The sequence below is a fragment of the Micromys minutus genome, assembly GCF_963924665.1.
Source record: "Micromys minutus genome assembly, chromosome: 20".
In the NCBI taxonomy this organism is placed as follows: Eukaryota; Metazoa; Chordata; class Mammalia; order Rodentia; family Muridae; genus Micromys; species Micromys minutus.
Genome location: NC_137955.1, coordinates 28,800,337 through 28,822,344, shown reverse-complemented (window position 1 = coordinate 28,822,344; position 22,008 = coordinate 28,800,337). Strand labels below are relative to the sequence as shown.

At 45.7% G+C, this 22,008-nt stretch overlaps 1 protein-coding gene across 2 annotated transcripts in view; it reads left to right on the top strand.

The window, feature by feature from the left end:
* PDZD2 (PDZ domain containing 2) overlaps window positions 1-22,008 on the top strand; it is a 218,509-nt gene that overhangs the window by 28,866 nt on the left and 167,635 nt on the right. The window contains exon 1 of one of the 2 annotated variants that reach the window (XM_080933680.1): window positions 9,554-10,068. The exons of the other annotated variant lie outside the window; for it this stretch is intronic. The gene's annotated coding sequence lies outside the window, so the exon portion shown is untranslated. Of the gene's footprint in view, window positions 1-9,553; window positions 10,069-22,008 lie in introns of those variants that run through there. 2 annotated transcript variants of the gene reach the window in all.

Sequence of the window (22,008 nt, the reverse complement as noted above, 5' to 3'; positions counted from 1 at the left end):
GAGAGAGAGTTTGTGTGTGTGTGTGTGTGTGAAAGGGAGAGAGAGTTTGTGTGTGTGTGTGTGTGTGTGTGTGTGAGAGAGAGAGAGAGAGAGAGAGCAGAGAGAGTTTGTGTGTGTGTGAGAGAGAGAGAGAGACAGAGAGAGTTTTTGTGTGAGAGACAGAGACAGAGAGAGTTTGTGTATGTGTGCATGTGTGAGAGTTTGTGTGTATGTGTATGTGTAAAACTACTCACCTATTGAATGTAAAAGAGCTTTTTATAAAAAAACAAATAGTAGGTACAAACTAATTTTACCAGATTAGTCAATAATAATACAAAATTACATGTAATATTTAGGAGCTGGAATAGAAATGTACGTGTTTGCATCTCTAAGTTAAATTTACCTTAGTCTCCTGTGTTTTATCTGCCAGCACATAGACCCATTTGGGGAGGGAGGCCCCAGACATGCTAGAGATGTCTGTAAGGAACTAGGACAGCTTCTGGCATACTCTGTAACTTTGGATCTACTTAAGAGTTTATAGTGGACCCTTCTCAGTGGTGTGCTGGATATTAGAGACACCTTGGAAAGACTAGACATGGGCCAGGACTACAGGTCACAGAGCGGCTGCTATGGGTTCATCTGACAATTCTCTGCTCAGAGACACTTCTCAGGGGCCAAGGAGAGCCACACACCTCTGTGGACTGGAACATGCCTTCTTGTTTTGTTTTGTTTTGGGCTCAGCACAAGAGGAGCTTGAGTGTGTGGCTCAAGCAAGCGGGGTAGACACAAGGGCAGAGCTCTACATTGTCCAGATGTTCTGTCTCTGCAGAGAAAAATCAAATCATCTCCATCTGACAGGAACACTTATTAGTGGGCTTAAGTTTGAGTGAGATTTTGCATCGGGCCAGGTGTGATGGCTCACATCTGTAATCCCAGCACTTGGGAGGCTGGGTGAGGCAGATCCCCACTTGGAGGCCCTGAGCTACGTAGTGAGATCCTGTCTCAAAAAAATGGGGGAAGAAATAATAATAATAATAAAAGATTATGTGTGGATAACATAGTGAGAGCCTGTCTCAAACAAACAAAATAGACTCTGTCAGGTTAGTCAGAGTTCAGGAAGATTTCTTCCAGTCAGGGGACTCTTTCACTGTATACTTAGTAAATAATTAAATAGACTTAGGACATCTGGTTGGAGTGGTTGGACACTCCCCACAAGTAAAATAATTACTGGAAAATTTCCAGGGGGCATTGGGAGTGGATTCTGGAAGCTGGAGCCCATCTCAAGTTTTGATAAGATGGAGGGGTGAAGTGAGCTGGGCTATAGCAGAGAATCGAGTGGGGTGTGGTATTTAGGACATACCAGTTCCAGAAGAAGGGCTTGTTGTGGAAGGAACCAGAAGTCCCCTATACACTGAAATAACTAAGTGGAAGGGGGGGTAGAGAATGTTTAGGCAGAGAAGATATGGAAGAGGTGTGGTGGGCATAGGGGATCCATGACAGGGAAGGAGCAAAGGGAAATCACTTTGGTACATGGGGATTCTGTCTTCCAGTATACTGTTTACTGAGGGCTCACTTGTGACCACCGAGGCAAGAGGCGAGTCCTCCCTCCATGTATGATCTCTCTTTCCAGGATTTCAGCGTACCTGCAACTCTTCAAAGTCTGGGGAAAGGGATCGTTTATCCAGAAAACCTTTGCAGTGCAGGGGGCAAGGGTGAGTCTCTGAGCTGAGTGTGTTGAAACATAAGTGAGTTTTTTCCAAGACACCAAGGTAGGACAAAAACTGTCCCATACCCGCCTGAGCCGATTCGCTCGTCATTATTCGGCATTAATAGCTTGAAATTATCAGGGAAGGCTGAGAACTGCGCATCCCTGACCTAGGACCCCAGTACCAGGTGGCGAAGCGGTGTCAGAGTCAATCTTGGGTGCCTGCCTGTTGCTGTGGGTATCGGCAAGCAGGGGCAGAACTGGTCCCAGGATCTGCTTTTCTTAGCTTGGCGTTGTCTCCAGTGAACCTTCTTCTAAGCAGGTTGACCCTGCAGCACACTCAGCTGTGCTCTGAAGGGAGATTCACCAGAAGCTGGTCATCAGCACCAGTAGCAGAATGACTGGGGGACCCTGGTCTGTCTATATAACTAAAACTGGCTTGCAGGAGCTAGTAAAGTTGACTCATATAGCCCAGCTAGTAACATTAAGAGGTATTTACAGGCCTTTCTCACTAAGTCTCTTGACAATCTCAAATTAGACAGATGAAGAGAAGATTCTGACTTCTAGTAGACTTGGGAACTACAGAACCTTTCTGCCGCAGATTTGGATAATGATATTTCAAGGGCTTGAGGCAGCGAGAGAAGGCTGAATCCTGGTAAGTGTCCTTCAAAGTTAACTCCCTGCCTCTAGGGCATAGAATGCGGTTGGCTTTGCCCCAAAATGCTTTAAAGTAAATTCCAGCCAAGATGAATTGTGTAGGATACTCCAGACCACCAGCAGGCTCAGGGGTAAACGTACGGGTAACCTTTGCTTAGTCGGTAAGCAGTAAGCCTGTTTAAATAGACTCTAGAATGTTAAATTTCAGAGATTCTCTTACACTGAAGTTTGTGAGTGGCTCCATTTCTTTCTTCATCTATACTTGAAGAGTCATGGTTTGGGGATGATTCCAAAGAAAATATAGGGACAGGTACGTACAACGCTCTGTTGGTAGGGTGCTTGCTTGGCATGCTCTAAGCCCCAGGTTCAATCCCCAGTATGGTACAAACCAGATATTGCTGTACATGCTTATAACACCAGCACATGGAAAGTGAAGGCAGGAGAATTAGGAGTTCAAGGTCATCCCGGGCTACATAGCAAGTCTAAGGCCAGTCTGGGATACCTGTCCCAATAGTAAACAAACAAACAAAAGAGAATATATAGGAGAGTTTAGCAGGAAACTAATTACATTTATTTAGTTTGTGTGGGATGGAGAAGGGGGTGGGGCATACCTGTGCCCCCGGATGCCTGTGGAGGTCTGAGGAAATTGGTTCCCTCCTTCTACCAGACAGGTCCTGCAGACATCAGAATGGTCATTATGATCCGGTGGGCACCAGCTTGGCTGGTACAGTGAGTTAGGCACCCTCCTAAGGTCTAAATCAGTGGATCTCTCTGACTGTGGCCTTGGCACAAGGTAAGATTTGGATACAAAAAGTGATGCGTGGGGTGTTAGTGTTTGATTCTGTTGTACCTCACTAGAGCTTAGAACTCCTCCTGTAAATAGCAGCTTTCCCATATGCATGGAGAAATCACAAGTTGTTATCTTTGGGCCAGTTACCATGACAAATGGTTCAGTACCTCTTGGGGAACCGCAAAGAGTCCTGTCTTCCCAGGGAGGTCTCAAAGGGAGAGACACTGTGGGTATATCTTGAGGGGCCATTCATGAATCTATCCAGATAGTCCACACTAACTGAAGACATTTCTGATGCATGCTCCTGTCCACTACATCTGGGAACACCAGTAAGTCAGCACTGTGACCTGCTGTGTCAGCTGACCTGGGAGGATTAGCATTGTTAGTTAATGGTATTGTTTGTCAATGGGTTCTGTGTCAGAATCATGAGGTTTCTTCTTGAACCTGGCTCAGCGTCAGCCACTGACTTTTATCTATGGCAAGTCACGGCCTGGATGCGGCTGGGGATCTTGGGGAATCTTCTCCTGGGAATTTCCGCTTGCTGTGTCTCTCGGGCTTTTTATAGCTACATGAGGTTTAGATCTGCTAGCAAACACTCGTATAATGATGCCTCTCTCTGTTTATAGACTCAGGATAAATTGTCCTAATGGGAAATATCTGCCTTTAGGAGTGATTGGGATCAAGGCTTTTTAGTTTGTGTTTGAATGCAGTTCATCTGCCTTTCTAAAAATCATTTTGATGTCTATTTCATTCATGTGACTCACCCCTTGTTGATAAACACCAGGACTCCATAGACCTCCTTACAAAGCCTGTTTTGATCTAAAAGTAGCTGCCACTGGGAAATTCGTGACCCAGCCTTGTGTGTTCTCATGGGTGCTAAACCAAAAGACACCACTGGATCTGAAAACTCAGAGGACGTGGGATAAGAAGCCTAGGAAATGACTGTCAAGAGCCTTGCTCACTAGCATCCTGGGAGTCTCCTCCTAAGAACACATTAGTACTTTTTCAGTTGTGGAAGCTTAGCTTCATGGCAACCAGAAGGGAGCAGTTTCTCATAGGAACTCAAGCTGACAGCTGGGAGGTACCATATGGGTGCTGGGAACGGAACTCCAGTCTTCTCCATGAGGAGCAAGTTTCTCTTAACTGCTGAGTCATCTCTCCAGTCCCTAGGTTTGGTTGGTTGGATGGTTGGTTTTATTTTATTTGGATTCTTCAGTTTCGTTTGTTCTTCTTTGTTTGGATAATTAGGTACCTTCTTTGTCATGGAGGAACTATCCTTCCCTTCTATGGTTGTACTGGGGAAGCAGTACAGTTCGTTCTCTAGATTTGGTCTCAACTTACCTTGGGATTCTTTGTTTTGGTTGTCAATATCTCCTCCCACTGAAAGGGGAGGAGCACTTAACGATGAGAAGTAGAGGTATGGTAGGCACACCCTTCTGAGTCACTCTAAATGGGTTTGAATTGGGGCTCCCGAATTTACTAGCTCTGTTACTTAAACTCTTTGTGACTCAGTTTCTTTGTGTTACATAAAACCAGCAATTACTCCCACTTCACAGAGATACTGCAGACCGTAAATGAGATAAAATAGAATGGGCACAGGGCTGACAGGATACAGTAAGAGCTTGATAACTCATGGCTACCATCAGCTACTAGGTTGATGAAGCTGTGCTTCCTGCATGTTTAAACAGTTTACATATGAGTGGATCCATGAAATACACTTATGTTAAATATATTTAAGTTCAGAAAACAAGGACGGGGTGGGGGGAGTATTCTTAGAGGTACCCACCCAAATGCAAAGGTCTGCCAGGTTGGGTAAGTCATGGCATTTTCTCATGAGTTCATAGCAACCATGGAAGGCCAGCAGGGCCATTGCTCTCACGTCTGATGGAGTAGCTGAGAAACTTCAGTTCTGGCAGTCCTAGCAGGGATTCCGGGCAGTTCTTCAACGTAGCTTCTGCCTGATCATGCAAGACTCCTCAGAGTGGCTGCTGCCAAGTTCAGGTTATCAGTGATGTAATGAGGGGCTGTCCTTATGTTAAGCTGGTATGTATTAGGATAAGCATGACTTCTTCATATCTAACTCAAATTTTAATGGTGTATTTAGTCTCTTACCTCTCCTGTCTTCTGTAGAGATGAAGAACAGCTGGCCTGCATCCTCTTTACAGGGGAATTCTGTTAAGTTTGAGTGGGGCACTCGTTCCGCATAGACTAAACAACTCCAGGTCCTTTAACCTTGCCTCATAGGTTCTATTTTTCTCCTTAATCATTCCAGTTCTCTTTTGGAACATTTCCAGTGTCTCTACATCTCCTTTTAAATAAAGGACCTCAGCCCGAACGCATTCCCCTTTAAGAGTGTGCCTGCTGTCAAATCTGTTATCTTGAAATAGGCAGCCAGGGTACGCTTTGTTTTATGGAGGCTCTCCACCATTGTGAACATTCTAATGCTGTGTTGCCTGGTTCCTGTCAATCTCCCAGGCGAATTCTTAGTCAATGCATGACCCGCTTTGATCTCGTTACTCTTGAATCAAGACACTAAGCGCATTTGTGCCTGTCCCTGCTGATTGTCACCCCTGAGGATACAATTTGGTAATCAGCCATCATGCTGAACCCCAAACTGTCTTTAATGAGCCATTTCCTTAATGTGTTGAAGCTACTTTGGATTTTCTTAACATATTAGTGATTCCCTCTTGGATTTATGTTATTCGTAGTCTCTGGGTATACACACACACACACACACACACACACACACACACACACACACACACACCGATTTCAAGTATTATTGAAACCAGATACAGGATAAAATCTTGGTGCACACTTGAAGTCCTCTTTTGTTTACTGAGCCGTTGATCTCTTTTCCAGTCAGGAGTGGGGCCTGAGGAGGGAAGGACATCCCAGTTCCTATCTTTCTGTCAAGCTGATGAGAATGTCATATGTTTTCCAAAGCTCTCCTGACAGACATTAAGACATTATGCAGATGTGGACCCATCGCTAATCCTCTAGCTAATACACACACCCTACACCGATCTTCAGTGGGGAAGAGGGGTATTTATTTGCGCTATCCTTGAAACTGTAGATTACTCTAAACAGCATGGATTTACCCAGCATAAATTCTGTATCAGACTGAAGGCACGGAACAAGCTAGATGCTAAGACGTGAAACTCAACCAGAAAGACAGTCAAAAAGGAAATGGCGCTATTGGAATTATTATTAGAAAATCATTCAAGTTGAGCTTAGCTGCCGTGGAACTTGTAGGATACAGAAATGTACTGTGAAAAGATACTGCAGTTTCCACAAAAATGTCCACCTGTGGTGGAAAACCTGGAAAAGGGAAAGGAGATGTTAATGTCCATGATACCCCAACTTTCCTAACTTGTGGGTCATGAACTCAATAACATAATGCAGGGGAGTGGAAAACTTGGAAGTAGTAAAAGGTTTCTTAGTGCCTAGTGTCCAAAATGAATTTAAAAAATTAAAGAATTGAGGTGGTTGCCTGTGTTGCATCTTGCAAATTCAGTGTATCCTTCCTTGATATTCTCCAGTGCTATCCCTTGTTATCCCCACTGTGTGTGTGTGTGTGAGTGTGTGTGTGAGTGAGTGTGTATGTGTGTGAGTGTGTGTGAGTGAGTGTGTGTGAGTGAGTGTGTATGTATGTAAGTGTGTGTGTGAGTGTGTATGTGTGTGTAAGTGTGAGTGTGTGAGTGTGTATGTGTGTGAGTATATATGTGTGTGTGTGTGTATGTGTGTGTGTTCCTGCACGTGGGTGTCAGAAGACTACCCCAGATGTTGTTCTTCTGGAGCTATCCAACTTGGTTTTCTGGGGGGTCTTTTCCAGTTTTCTAGCCAATTAGGTTGGGCTGGTTGACCAGCAAGCCTAGGAATCCTGTGTCAGTCAGTCTGCAGACCCACCATCCTACCAGGTCAGGGTTTTGTTGTTGTGGTGGTGGTTTTTGTTTTGTTTTACATAGGTTCTAGAATTCAAACTCTGGGCCCCTTTCTTTGGCCACAGGCACATTACAAACTGAACTCTATTCTCAGTACACATCACACACAGGGTAACACAAGCACTCTGTACTGTGTGTGTGTGTTCACATGTGACAATGACTACTCTGCTGAAACACCACCATTCAGACTATTTACCTTAGGAACTTCAGTGTTTTGACTATACAAAGCTTTCTGCTTGTCCAAAACCATAATGGTTCAATTATAGAAAACAGACAGAGTTTCCCTACAATCATCTCTAAGAATATAAGTATCGAATTAGTAGTCTGTTTTTGGATTGGGTTCTATTAGAATGTTTGATTTTAAAATGTATTGTTTAAGCTGAAAATTTGAGTTTCATGAAAAAAAAAAAAAAAAAAAAAAAAACCTTAAATAAATAATGGCTTAGAATTAGGACAGCACTTCTATTGACTTCTGAAGTGCCCCAAACAGACTTCTGCCACCATATACTACATGTTTTATTTTTATTTTCTAAGAGACAGAGTCTCACTACATAGCCTTGGCTGGCCTGGAATTCACTCTGTAGACGAGGCTGGCTACAAATACATAGAGCTCAGTCCTGCACGTGCTGGGAGTAAAGGTGTTCTCTGTCCACCCCACCTGGCCTGCTCCTTATGGGAAACAGCTTCGTCAGCACTGGCTAACATATCAAACAACTCTGGGAAATGCCCAGGGGACCCAGTGTCCTGTAATAGCCGTTCCTCTTTTCACCCAAGATTTGATTATTTATGTAAAAATATACACAGGCCCACCCATATCGTTAGCATACAGATTTGCTTTCACCTTTAATAAAGGCAAAATTACCTGTACACCAAAGAATTGTTTTCATCAATTTCTTTATGCTGTATGACATAAATGTTTGATTTGCATACCTAATTTATACACCTACATATTCAAGGTTATAGAACAGTTTCTAAGGCTAAAAGGTGTTGCAAATGGAAAAGGTTTACAAAGTTTGATTGTCTGGAGGCCGGATGCTTTTCTGTTAAGAGTGAAGCTTCAATGTGAAGTCTTGGGAGGAATTGGCTCACAAAGCCAGTCTCCTGACAGTGTTCCTGGGACCTCCACCAGGTGGTGTTGGCTACAGGAACGCATATCCTAAGATAAACTGTCAAAGAAGGAACGCTCAGCCTGGCGCTCCTACCTGTTTCTGGTTTGCTCTTATGCTGGTCTGAATGAAGCAACTGGGGGTAATTCCGAGGGCTGGTAATTGGTAATTTTGGTAATTACTTACCGCGTGCTCCCGGGCAGCTTCTGGGAGTGGGCAGACTTCCAGCCCCGACTTGACATGATCCGGCCTCTCCTATTTTCTAATTACCCATCCCAGAGGCAGTGGTGGTACTGGGGATGGCGGCCTTCTTTGGCTTCCTCCATTAGGATTAATTGCGTCGAATTCCGAAAGACTTGTCCTTTGCAAAGCTCATTTTCTCTCGTGGGCTGCGTGATGTCCAGGAAGAGCGAGATAGATAGAAGATACAGGGTGAAGCGGGACTGTACGAGGTTTTGATACAAATCCAAGGAGCTAGGAGGGTGTGTGCCTGTCTGTGCAAGTCCCAGGAGGGAGGCGTAGGGCTGCTGAGAGCTTCTTTGTACTGACATTCCTGCATTTAACCTCGGGAGCTCTCTACCCCTAGCTCAGCTCACGTCCTGCGGGGAGCACTAAGTTGGAGCCCTCCCCAGCCAGGTGAAACGTGTTTTGTTTGAGCAGAAGTTCCTTAATAGTTTGAGGTTTGGCACAGCAAGTGCTTTTACGTTTCAACGGCCGGTAGGAATGGAAACATAGAATAAAATACAATTGAAGTTTTGCAAAGCAACGGAATGATGGGGCGGGGCAGGGCGGGGGGGCGGCTCCCCTCGGCCCCCTCTCCGGCTTAAAGAAAAGCAAACGTTGTTTTCCTAAGCCTTCTTGCATTCTCATTAATTTAAGACCGGAAGCCCTCGGTGGGTGTGACATAAACAAGTTGGCCCTCGCGGGTCGGGCTTCCTCATCAGTTTGCAGCTGGAGAAATGGCTGAGCTGCCCAAGCCCATTCCGGCCTCTCGGGGGATGACTTGTTGACGGAGCCCTGCAGAAGGTGGGAGGGGCGGGCGAGCGGAGAAGGTATAAAGGAAATGCTTTAGCGGTGCAGTCACAGGCGATTGTAATTCAGGGGTGGTGAGTTTTGGTTATTCCAGCAGAAGGAATCTGATTTGGAGTTTCTAGAAAGTTCCCTGACATCCCGCCGGGCAGGATAGTTGTGATTTTGGTTGGGGGTTCATACCCTCTCCCCCCCCCCCCCAGAAGTCAGGCTTCTGCTGATGGTGAAGCGGAGCAGTCATGAAATGAATGATGTTAGGAGGTGTAGAAGTCTAGCCAGGATTGGGGTATCTGGATGCTGAGGGGGTTGGGGGGTAGCGTTTTCCCAGTCCACTGCAGGAAGCTCCCGCGCACTAGATGTAAACAAAAGTGTCTGAAAGAGAAACCCCCAAACTCCGTGCAACCCTCCGAGGCGCGGTTTCCTTTTCCCTGCAGAGGACGGGGTGAAGGGGGAAGGACTCTGGAATGCCGTGGAGTTTTGACAAGTGAGAGTCCAGTTAGGATTGCATTACAGCCTTTTCATAACCCCCTCCACCCGCCGAGCAGGGAGGGCTCCTCCCGCACATCCGTAGCCCGCCGACAGGAGCATTGGCGACGTCCTGCGGGAGCGGGGGCTTGGGACAGCAGGACAGCCCGGGGGACCTGGGGAGGGCAGTGTCCCCGCGAAGCCTGCCCGCCCCGCCCCGCCCTGCCCTGTGCTGGGGGCTGCCAGCAGGTGCTCGGGCTAATGACTGGTCTCTGGGGCTCGCTCAGCTCCTACGGATTACCCGGAGGCCAGCTGCTCCTGCCCCCAAGGCTCCTGAGGAGCTGAGGGAAGAGATCTGAGAGAAAGCTTCTAGAGGTGACTTCGGAACTGAAGGTAAGAATCTAACAGGGGTAGGGGAGGATTGGGGTGAGAAGCCCAGGCCTCTCAGATCCAGATTGAGGTGCATACGGAGGTTGGGTCTACCAATATGAGATTTTAACCACAGCTTCCCAGAAATGAGCTGCCACCTGACCGCTTGTGACTTTCTATTGGGGGTTTGCACGCCTGGAAAGTCAAAAAAAAAAAAAAAAAAAAAAAAAAAACAACAAAAATCTGTGGCTTGTATTTACTGGGAGGAAGGAGCGATTTGAAACTGGTTTGACAAATAATTGGATGTAAAGAGGCAACACACACGTGTGTGTGTGTGTGTGTGTGTGTGTGTGTGTGTGTGTGTGTGTTGTGGTGGAAGCAGTCTTTCTGTCCTTATACCTTTCTCCTGGCCTTTGGTTAGCTTCTGGTTAGCTTTGGTACAACCAAGCTGTTTTCTTTCCCAAAGGGAGAGTCTGGATTTTCCACATACTAGGCTGTCATCTCCTCTAGGGGCAGATCTTTGCCCCAAATTACTAAACAGTGTGCTGGAACAACAGTCCTTTTCACTGACCGAGAAAACTTTTTTTAAAAAATTAGATTACCCAGAAGGAAAAAGGAATAAAGGATACTTAAAAAGAGGATAGCTTTTTTATTGCTATTTTTGGGGTGTCTGTGCACCCCTTTTCTTTCCTTCCTTCTTTTTTTTTTTTTTTTTTTCCTTTTTTAACCAGTCTCCCTCAGTATGTAGCCCAGGCTGACTTTGAACTTGTGATCCTCCTGCCTAAGTCTCTAGTTCCAATTATGGTTGTGAACTTTCTGTTTTGTATCACATAACACACACATACCCTACCATGCCCCCTAAAGAGTTCCTAGATGGACCATAGCCAAAAGCTGAAATAGGATGTTGGGGATACAGTGTTAGGGGAAATCCAAATGAACTCCCCAGTTCCTAAGGTTTGCTCCAAATCTCTCAGCTTGCTCTGCTGGGTTTAACTGTGACTGCCATGGTTGGGAGGCCTCTTTGGGCAGTCTCCCCCTTATCTACAGTAAAGGTGACTAGCGTAGGAGCAGCAGTGTACTACAGACTTCCTTTCTGTTTCCCATTCCCATAATTCACCCAGCTCAGCATCACACACGGTAGATTCTCTTCAGGAGAGAGTCTACCCCATTGCTGCTAATGTCTGGATACTCTAGGATCCTCATACCAAAGAGCTGTTGAAGGGCGAGTTCCCGTTCCTCCTATCTCCTGGGATGTGTGCTCTTCACCCCTGCCTTCACTGGTATTATCTCTCCAGAGCTGTGGCCTGGCACACGTGCCCCGCCTTCTTCAGCGAGTGCTCCAGGGTGTTGGTTGGGCTCTTCCTGATTCCTGTGTCGCTTCTGATTCTTCTTCTGGCATCCAGTTGGAAGCTGAGGTATCTTTCTTTATGAAAGCACAGTCACTGATTGATTAGGACTAGGTGTCACCTTGGCTGGCCTCAAACTTGCTGTATAGACCAGACTGGCTTCTGCCTACCAAGTGCTGGTATTAGAGGAACACACCCACCATGCTCAGCCCAAGAGTCATTTATTTTTTTGTAAGACCTATAACAAGAGACAGCAATCATTCCCTTACCTCTCAGCAGCCCTGAGGACAGCCACTTGAACATCGCCTACTCAGTTTTAAATGGGTAAGTGCATCCTGCCCTGTGGTTGTTTCTTATCAAGTGCTGTGAGTTTGGAAGAGGAACTAACCCCTCAAAGAGCACCATCACTGGGGATGCGTTCTTCCTCTTGTTCAAGGGACAGACATCCTTTTATCATCTGAGCCCTCCTCCCCAAGTCTTGCCTTTTATGTTCTGTTCCATAAGTGCCCAAGAACACACACATACATGACATCAGTATTTTTGAGAGCCTCCAGGCCCGACTGTCAGGTTGAACTAGGGTTGAACTCCGCCACAGTAGAAATCTCTTCCATTTGAATCAGGAAAGCGATGCTCTCTTCCTGGTCTCAGGGCCTTGCTGGGGTAAGGTGGAGGGTGGAGGGTGGGGTGGGGAAATGACCAGCTGTCACTATACTTTCTGGTGTTTGGAATCCACTCCCCTGTCTCTGGGGAGAATAGATTGTCCTCCTGCCTTTTAATATTCTTTTTCTTTGTAATTAAGATTTATTATAATATACTTTGGATGAGAATCTTTGTCCGTGTGACTTACCAGCCTTTTGATGAGATAGCTCAGCTTTGTAAATCTGCATCTTGGTTCTGAACAGTTTTTTTTTTTTTGTTTTTTGTTTTTTTTGTTTGTTTTTTTGTTTTTTTGTTTTTTTGTTAAATGTAAAATCCCCTTCTCTCTTCTGGAGCACCATTCATTTGAAGGAAGTTTTTATGGACTGAATCACTAAACTCTTACCTATTCTATTACATTTCCTGTTTCCCTTTTAAAAGTTCTACTTCCTGGGAAATTTCCTCATCTTATCCTGGAGCCGCCACATCTTATATGTCTGCCGGTCAAATCTCTAAACCCCAGGAGTCAGGGCTCTGAGTTGTTTTATAATCTCCTGCTATTGTTTCAGGGATGAAAAGTGTCTCCACGTTGAAGTCCTCAAGACTGTCTTTGAAGTACCTCTCTCCTCCCTATATTGTTTCTGTTTCCTCTGATTTCCCCCTAGCTGTTCCACAGTGAAGGCTTTCCTAACAAGCTTGCTGATCCTTGACCCGTTCCTGAAATGCTAATTGGAAAGTCTGAACGGATAGGGTTGATCCTGAGGAATATTTCCTTTTTATGGCAGAGACCCAGGGCGGTGTCTCTGAGCAGGAGAAATGCCTGGCACATTTCCATTTCCATATGTGTCTGAACCACTGAACATTAGGGGGCCTTGCCCAGGCCAGGTGGCAGGGATTGGTCTCTGGTTTTTGTATGATGGTTTTGAATGGCGTTTTATTGAGCACACCATTTATTTAGCTGATAGGCTGAGTAACTTACAAGTGTATCTGTCCCTGGGCCTCCAGTGCAGACTGGCTGGTGGTGTCGATGGAGAGCTCCCATCAGCAGCCATACTTCCCTCCCTGGGACAGCTGTCCAAATGGAGAGAAGTCTCCGTGGGAGGAGATTCTCTTGGAGTGAGATTCCAAAGGGTGAACGGGAGACCTCCTCTTCCCCTGTTTAATTGGTGGCCCCCCACCCACCAGCTACAACTGGCGTTTCTCTGTCCAGAGGTGTTCTGACACAGCAGAGAAATGGTGTAACAGACTACAGGCCTTCACTGTAATCTAGGACGAAAGGAGATGGTATAGGGGTCTGACAGCTTTATACACTGACCCTCAGTCAGTCTACCTGCATTTGGGGGTACCCTTGTCTGATTGATATATATGGTATTGCTAATTCCCAGGGCTCTCTGGGGTACTGGGGATGAAGGACAGACAGTAAGTAGGCTTCCGGCCCCACCGACCCGCCCCCTTCGCTGTACTAGGATCAGCATGTCCCCATCTGGAAGTCGGGCACTACTAGTTTATTACTGCTGGCTTATGTGTCTGTCAGCTTCCCAACGCTCGGTGCACTCACTGCTTCTCCCGTTTGCTTTGTCTTTGTTCCGCTCGCTTCCCAACCCAATGTTGGCAAACTTTGAAACATTCCAGATCTGTCAGCCAGCCATGTGCAGTCCCTGCCTGATTCTCCCAGCTTTGCCCTGAGACGCTCCTCAGTTCTTCCTTCTGTATTTCTGCCCCAGCACCACAGGGACCTGCTGGAGAGAGACACAGGCAAACAGGCCACACGGCCCCCGTTGTACCCCGCAGCAGTACTGTAAGGTGCCTGCGGCTCTGCATGGCCTGGTTCTTGGGCTAAGGCAATCTGGAACCGATTCCTCCGTGACTGGATGGACCCTGTTAAGTCCGTTGTGCAAGAAGCTACTGCAGCTTCGTGAGCGTGGAGCAAAGGGTATTTCCAAATATTCAGTGCTCTGGCTTACACAAGCCGTGTTTGTGAATAGCAATTTCTGCTCAGGTACCTCATTCCACAGCCCAGAATCGGATGAAGCAAAGGGCGCCCTGAGCGATGAGGAGGTGTGGTTTGGAGGTTTTAGAAACTATTTGCTTTTTTCTTCGAGAAAGATACAAAATATCTTCGAATGCTGCTGTCTGGAAACACCAGCCTCTAGGCTCCAACCTGAGAGCTATGTCAGAGACAAGCCCAATGCAGAGAGCAGGAAAACTTGCCCAGAGCCCTGCCCTCTCCTCACCTCCTGCCTCTATTTATGTCATTTTGAGTCAAAGTTTGGTATTATCTGTTACCAAAGTGATCCATGTAGAGATTTATTCAGGCACCCCCTTATCTCTGAAAGGCTTCTGGGAAACCACAGCCTGGCTCAGATTGGAGTAGCTTGCGTCTTCGTTTGTTTTATTGATTCCAAGTAGGATTCCTTTCAACTCAGCCTATTTTGTAGACAGATGAGAACCTATTTTTTTTTTCCCCTGCACCAAAGGTCACAGTAATGACTGAGCTATTTGGGGACTAGGAGAGACAGTTGTAGATTTCAGCAAACCCACGTTTAAATGACGCACAGTGAGGAAACCTAGAGCAGTCAGGGGCTAGCTTTAACTTCCCCTAGGTGTCACACCATTCGGCATTCTCCTCTCTGATGCTTGCCGTTTGCTTTGTACACTTTAAAGATGAAACAAACCCCGACAGTCCTCGGTAGTGTCAGGAGAGCTAGAATGTGCGAGAAAATAGACTGTCATTCTGTGTTTTCCGGTTTGGTTCAAGTAGTGGGGTTGCTCTCTATCTTTATGAAAGAATGGCCTGTTTGGGAGGTTCCCTCCCTGATATAACCACAGCCTGAAGGTGAATGCCCTTCCCCACACCAGTCACCATTGTCCTCTTTGATATCTGAGTGTCTCAGATATCAAGGAAGACTGCTTCATAGTGTAACACGGCTAAGATTTACTGAGTACTTGGTTCCTGTCCAGCACTGTTACAGTGTCACGTCCATGGACCTAGTCTCATCTGCACAAAGATATTAATGCCTTTTAAATTTAACTTATTAATATGTTTGTATGCAGGGGGCTTGGAGAGCACACACGCAGAGGTCAGAGGAGGACTTTTGGGGTACGTTCACTCCCACATGGTTTAGGATTTTGTCCTTCTCTGGCTTCCCATGTTGCTGCAGGAGTACCGGAGCTGAGCGTTGTTGAACCTGACTTAAAGTGGGCTTTAGGGGTGGAACTCAAATCCTCCTCACACAGCAAGCCCCTTTGGCCGCAGAGCCATTTTGCCAGCCCAGTGTCATGATCTTATGAGAATAGTCCCCATTTCACAAGGCGCTCTCGGGGAGCCACACTAGTTAAGGAAGTGGTTGGAGATGGCCAACTTTTGAATGATGGGATGGAGATTCCATTGCTGGCCTCATTCAGAGCTCATTCCGTACTGAAGCATAAATAACTAAAGTATACAGTAAGTCATCATATCCTAAACACCCTTATACCTTCAGCAGGAATTAAGGCGTTGTGAATGGATAACCAGGATTTTTCACAGTATCATAAACTCACTGGTTTTTAGTGGTGGCTTTTTTCCCAATAGAGCCAAAGACCATAATTTATCTAGTTCTTCCCCAGAATCATACAGGTTCCTATATCTGAGATATTTCAGACACGTGCTTCCTACTTGAGAGTGACCGTGAAACATTTTATTGATTGAGTTGTTTTTTTGGGATAGGGTCTCAGGCAGCCCAGAACATTATCCAACTCATGACCTTCCCGCCTTCACCAGCCACATGCTACGATTCCAGGCATGGAAACTTTTTTTTATCCTTCTGGCTTTTCTCCACCTCCCCATAGGCCACCTCTAGAAGATGACTCCATATTCACCGAAGTTCCAGATTCCCTTTGCTCTCACTAGAACCCTGCATAAAAGCCTATGGCGTCTGGGAGACACAGCTATTTTTTTGGAACTGTTTCCAGGGGTCTCTGCTGAAAGTTAAGCATTAGTTGGCAGAGAGTTGCTGTTTAGAATATAGATCCCTGAAATGTGGCCAGCCAAGGGCCATTTTCCAGGTGTTTTCTCATAACATGTCTTATTGCACTCTTCAATCTAGAGTTACTGTATCAAACTCATTCATTATTAGAGACTTTTGGCTGACCTCTGAAATTCTTTCTTTAATTGCTGGCCGATAGAAAAATACAAATGGAAACATTCGTTAATGCACAAACTTTGAAGTTTGATATCTTTGGAGTTGGGGGCCTCATAGGGCTCGAGGCAAAAGGAAAATACTAAGATGATTTGGTCTGGTTAGTGGGTGCCCTGACAGTTTCCCTTTTTTGGTCATTTATAAACAAATTCACTGTGCCTTAGACAACAAAAACCGTTCTCAGGTTACTTACACTTGAAGTTCTCATTTTAGAAAGTGGATGCATCTTTGACCTGGTACATCACAAAGACCTTGATCTTTCCATTTGGGTCCCCTGTATGGTTCAGTCCTTTCACACAGGGTGTAATATTTGAAAAATCAAAACGTTTATCACCCTGGGCTAGAATCATGGATTCGTGACTAGGAGCACTTGCCCTGAGGACCCGAGTTCAAATCCCCAGCACCCACATAAAAATCTGAACATGACTGTGAACTTGTAACCCCAGCCCTGGAGGGTAGAAACAGGAGTGTTCCCCAGAGCCCTGAGGCCAGGCAGCTTCACCGAAGCAGTGAGTTTCTGGTTCAGCGAGAGACCCTGTTGGAATGCACTGAGGAGGGACCAATAAAGGAAGACACCCGACACCTGTTCTTGTCACCATCCATGTGCATGTGTGCTCATGTGTACCCTCCCACACACAGTGCATCCCACACACATACATGTGTGCCCTAAATACATTTGAGATATTCAGTCTGCGTGTGGCACACATATATGGCTCTCTTGCTCCTCCACTGGTCCCTAATTAATTTTCTGGCTTCCTCTGTACCAGAAGAATCATGTTTATGATCCTTAACATTGGGTTCCCTTGCCTTTTGCTTCTGACTGGCTCCAACCAATAGGAATCCAGCTGGCAGAAGATGGGCAGCAAGAGAGGAGAGAGTTGACGTGTTCATTACCCTCTCATGGTCTTCACAGACTCGGTGAGGTTCTGCTAACAGCTAATCTGTCACACAGTCTCGAGGGGCAGCTCACGCTCATGGCCCCAGCTCCCGTGTGGCCTGGCCATGCTGCCTCCTCTCCCCTTGCCTCTTAGCACTGGAGATGCTAAACTCCATGTGCTGTGCCTGCTGACCTTTCTGAAAACCGTCCTGGTATCAAACTCTTCAAATTTAACCCTTTAGTGTGTTTCTGATTCGTAGACGTTTACTGGTACAACTCTCCTCCTGATACAATCTTTTTTTTTCTTTCTGTTTTTAAGGACAGGGCTTTACTGATAGCCTTGTCTAGCTGGAACTCTCTATGAAATTAGCCTGGCCCTGAACTCGGAGAGATTGCCTGGCTCTGGTGTCCAGGTGTTAGAATTAAAGGCGTATGCCTTCGTGCTGGGCCCTGATGTAATTTTAATGATCAAATTTGGCTCTAAGACACTGAAGCTCATTGGCTTGACCACATCGGAAAGGAATTGCATCTTTTCTGAGAGTTTCTTAACGCCGTCTAATTTCTATTATTCTTTATTAAACTCCAACTCCCAGGTTGGGGGAGAGGGTGAAGAAAACTATAGAAATGTATCTGGTACTATGTTCTTCTATGTTTTATGTTCAGATCATAACAGTTTATAACTCCTGAGGTCCAATAATGTATGTAGACAAGTGCTTTGTGGATATCATAGATCTGTTTTAATGGGTTTCATGACTGTATGCTCATAGGCCTTGGTTCTACGGTCACTTGGTTCTGCTCAGGTCAGTTAGAAGTAATGTACTGTGTTAGGTACTGGGGCTCATGTCCTTCCCAATCAGGGGTCTTTTAAAGGACTAAAGTACTAGAATATTCAAGAAGGGGTCCCAGAGTGTATCTAATTCAATTTCCTTCTTCTGAGGTGAAGTTCCAGTTGAGAAGTTTAGAGCTTCTGTCTGGAGCACACTCAGTGAATGACAGGGATCCAGCCAGATTGGGTATCCCAACTGTCCTGCTAGGGACAGTTCTGGTTCTCAACCTTCCTCGTGCTTCGGCCCATTGATATAGTTCCTCACGTCGTGGTGACTCATAAGCACGCAATTGTTTCACTGCTGCTTCATGACATAATTTTGCTACTGTTATGAATCACAGTGTAAACATTTGACATGCAGGATATCTGATATGTGACACCCCCCCCCAAGGGGTTGCAGCCTACAGGTCAAGGACCACTGTGCTAGGGTCTTCCCCCACCTTCTTCCGGTCATACAGCCTGGTCATCTCCTATGCGTTTCTGCTGCTGCAGCTGACCTGCATGAGGAGTCCTTAAGGAAACCCTGCTGCTGCCCCTTACTGCTTCCCTCTTTGCTACAAATGCAAGCCAGGCAGTCATGCTCTGAGCTCATAAAGGGGCCTAATGGGATACAGACTATGATGCCAGCCCAGGCCCCAGCATTTATGCCACATGCACGCTGCAGGGAGAACATTCAAACTGATACACAGCAACTCTTGGACACCTCTCCACCAACTTTAAACTTGGAATCGTGGTTTATGTGGGCGTATGAGGTGCGGGGACTGGGTTTGGGTGAATTAGTTCCAGGCTCTGGTTAGGGGAGCCAGACACCCTGCAGGAGATGTGGCCTCTTTAAGCTAGGCCAGGGCTGCTGGCTGAGGCTATCCCTAGCAGCATTTGCATGGGAAGATTACATCTAGGTCCAGCATGCTGCAGCCTTCCTATGTGGAAGTCAACGGGAGGTCAACAAGAGGCCCACACATGTGAATCCTGAGCCTGGGAAGGCAGAGAGACACAAATGTAAGGATCTCATGTTTGCATAGCTTAGTGTCCCCTTCACTTTACAGATCCAGATGACAGGCTCAGAGGGACTGCTTGCACAGTTACAAGGTAGCATAAGATGAGGTGACATTGCAGAGGGACTGTTCGAATACTCATGTAGTGTAAGGCCGGGATACACTATCTCCATGGGTCTCTCTCTATGAGCCGTGTGAGTCTCGGAAGTCTTGAGTTCCTAACCTAGATGTCCTGGTAGACTTTGGAGGGAGTTGTGTGACAGTCTTGCTTGGTGTTTTCAAGTGTAGAGTAGAAATGAGGTTGGCCACTCCTTCATGGGTTAGTGATAGGACCAAATGTGGCACAGCATATGAAGTCTGTAGGACAGTGCTGGGCACGTGGCATTCTTTCCTGAAAGTCGACTTTCAGGAGTCTTGGAAGTGCGACTCCTGAGCTCCTCCAGCTCCATGCTTTTCTCTGCTGCAATTTGTCAATTTGGAGCCAACTCTTAAAGGAGCCTAAATCAAAGTTCTTATCTTTTTAATTTATTTAATTTAATTTTTTTATTTGAGATTTAGTTATTTTATGTGTTTATGTGTGTTTTGCCTGCCTGTATACATGTGTACCACCACATGTATCCTGGTGACCTTGGAGGTCAGAATATGATATTAGATCTCCTGGAATTGGAGTTACTGAGGGTTGTGAGCCACAGTGTGGATGCTGGGAGTGGAACCTGGGTCCTCTGTAATAGTAACAGTGCTCTTAACGGCTGAGATCTCTCTAGCGCCACAGTTCTATTTTTATGCTATGATGAATTCTTAAGCTTCCAATATGCTTAGCGTGTGCTATTTTATTTATATGTGTTTATTGTTTCTGTACTGGGGACTGAACTAAGGTCTTGCATGCTAGGAAGGTGCTCTACCACTGAGCTGCAATCCCCAACCTTACATTCGTTCATCCCTTTTGGCGAGAATACAGACTTGTCATTAGCTCTTCAGGACATTTTCTATAGATTAGAATGCTTATAAAGGAAAAAAAGGCTTGGGTTGGTTTGGTTGTTTGGGGTTTCCAATTTTAGGGGCTGAGAAGTTTAAGATTGGGTGACTACATCAAACCTACATCAAACAAAGGTCTTGAAGGAGCTTTAACTTATGGTGGAATGGGGAGGGGCCAATGGGCATATGTATGAGAGAGAAAACGTTTATCAATGAGGACGGAGCTTTCAAGATCAAAACACTTGTCTCTAAGCCTGCCTCCCTGAGGATCCTGCTTCCACTGAGGTTGGGCAAGGACCACCATGTAGAAACCATGGCACCAGTTACATCACCCACCGTTTGTAGTTCTTAGCACTTAGGGCTCATCTGCTTCCTGGTGTACACACATATTTTTGCTTGTTCTGAGCATCGTATATAGCTTATCACTGTTTCTTCTCTCTGCAGTCAGTGATGCAGGTAAAGACTCCCGGTGAAGATCCTGAGATACGAGGCCCGAATGTAGAACAGTCTAGAGAAATCTCCAACTTTCCTACACGTGGCCCCTTCCGGCTCACATTTATATTGGTGGTACCTAGAGCAGTGACAGAACTGGTTTCAGACTCCTATTCCCGTGCTATGTTCTGGGTTATCTGAGGATAGGGTTGGGTGAGTCTGACCCCTTAAGAGTGCAGTGAGGGCCTGGGTAGAGTCACATGGCTGTGTGGTTTCTCAGAGTCTGCTCTCAGAAAATATTCTGCTACCATTGACAGCCTCATGCTACTCTATACGGGATTTTTTACTTGTTTGGTTCTTTTGTTTTGTTTTGTTTTTCCAAGACAGGGATTTTCTGTGCAGCCCTAGATGTCCTGAAACTCAATCTGTAGATCAGGCTGACCTTGGACTTAGAGAGATCCACCTGCCTCTTGTCTCCCAGGTGCTGGGATTTAAGGTGTGCACCATTATGCCTGGCTTGTACAGGGTAATTTTCGAAGAAAGGAGAAAGCTGGCGGCTCTCGGTGTGCCTTCCGTGTGAGTAGCAGCTGCCTGGTAAGAGGTGTACCCTTCAGCACCAAGTATTTTGGATTCCTCCAGAGCCAGAACTACCCTGAGAAAGCTTACAGACAACCCTGTGCCATGTTACTAGGGCCGCCTGTTAAGAGAGAAAGACAGGAGACAGGAACAGTGTGAGGTGAAGTTAAACCATTCACCACATAGTAATGGCCCTCCCCCGTAGGAAGCATTGCCGTGCATTTAAGTCTTTACAGATTCCATCCCCCTCTCCTATGAGAGGAGCTTTGCTTATTTTGTTTTGAACACCAATGTATTATTTTGGAAACACACATTAATCTGAAGTGACCTTAGTCATTCTGTTTTGGATGCTAAAGGAGGTCAGCTGAGGTCATAGTATTTTTAAGGTCAGAGTTGGTTTCAAAAAAATCTAGGAATATTTCTGGGCCTCTGACCTCATAGTAACAAGTATTAGATTTCTTAGTAAACAAGACTTTTAAAGATCACTTTAAAATGGAACAAGAACCTTATTTAAGTGATTTAGACCAAAGTGAAGAGGGTGCGTCTTGAGAAGCTCAGAATGAAGGGGTCATCACAGGAATAAGTGGCCACTGAAGAATTAAGTGAACATCTTATAGAACGAGAGCCAGAGGCTGGGGACACTAACATCTCAGTTGGTATTAATTTCTGTGTTGATGTGCATGTATTTTATATGCATGTGATTTTGTGTTAACTGTATAAAGAGATTAATGTAAATTCCTTATATATAGCATAATCGGCCATAATAGAACACCTATACCCAATGATGTCCTTTTCATTTCCCTCATTTATCTTTATTAATCCCCCAAACTTTAATGGTTGTCTTTCAAACGGACCAATAGAGAGTCACTTACACATCCAGTCACCCTCTGAGCCACGGGAAATGTCAAGACATATTTTTGTGATGCATTACGGGCTTAGACTGCTGCTTCAGTGATTTTACTCTTGTTTCTCATTTGACCTTTCATGGTTTGCAAAAGCCAAAGCAAAATAAAGTGAACAGGAAAGTAGCAAATTAAAATACCTCCAATAAATTGTCTCTAAATCTTGATGAGGGACTCTGCACTAGGAGGACGTGAGATTTGAGGTCACCTTGCACCTGTGC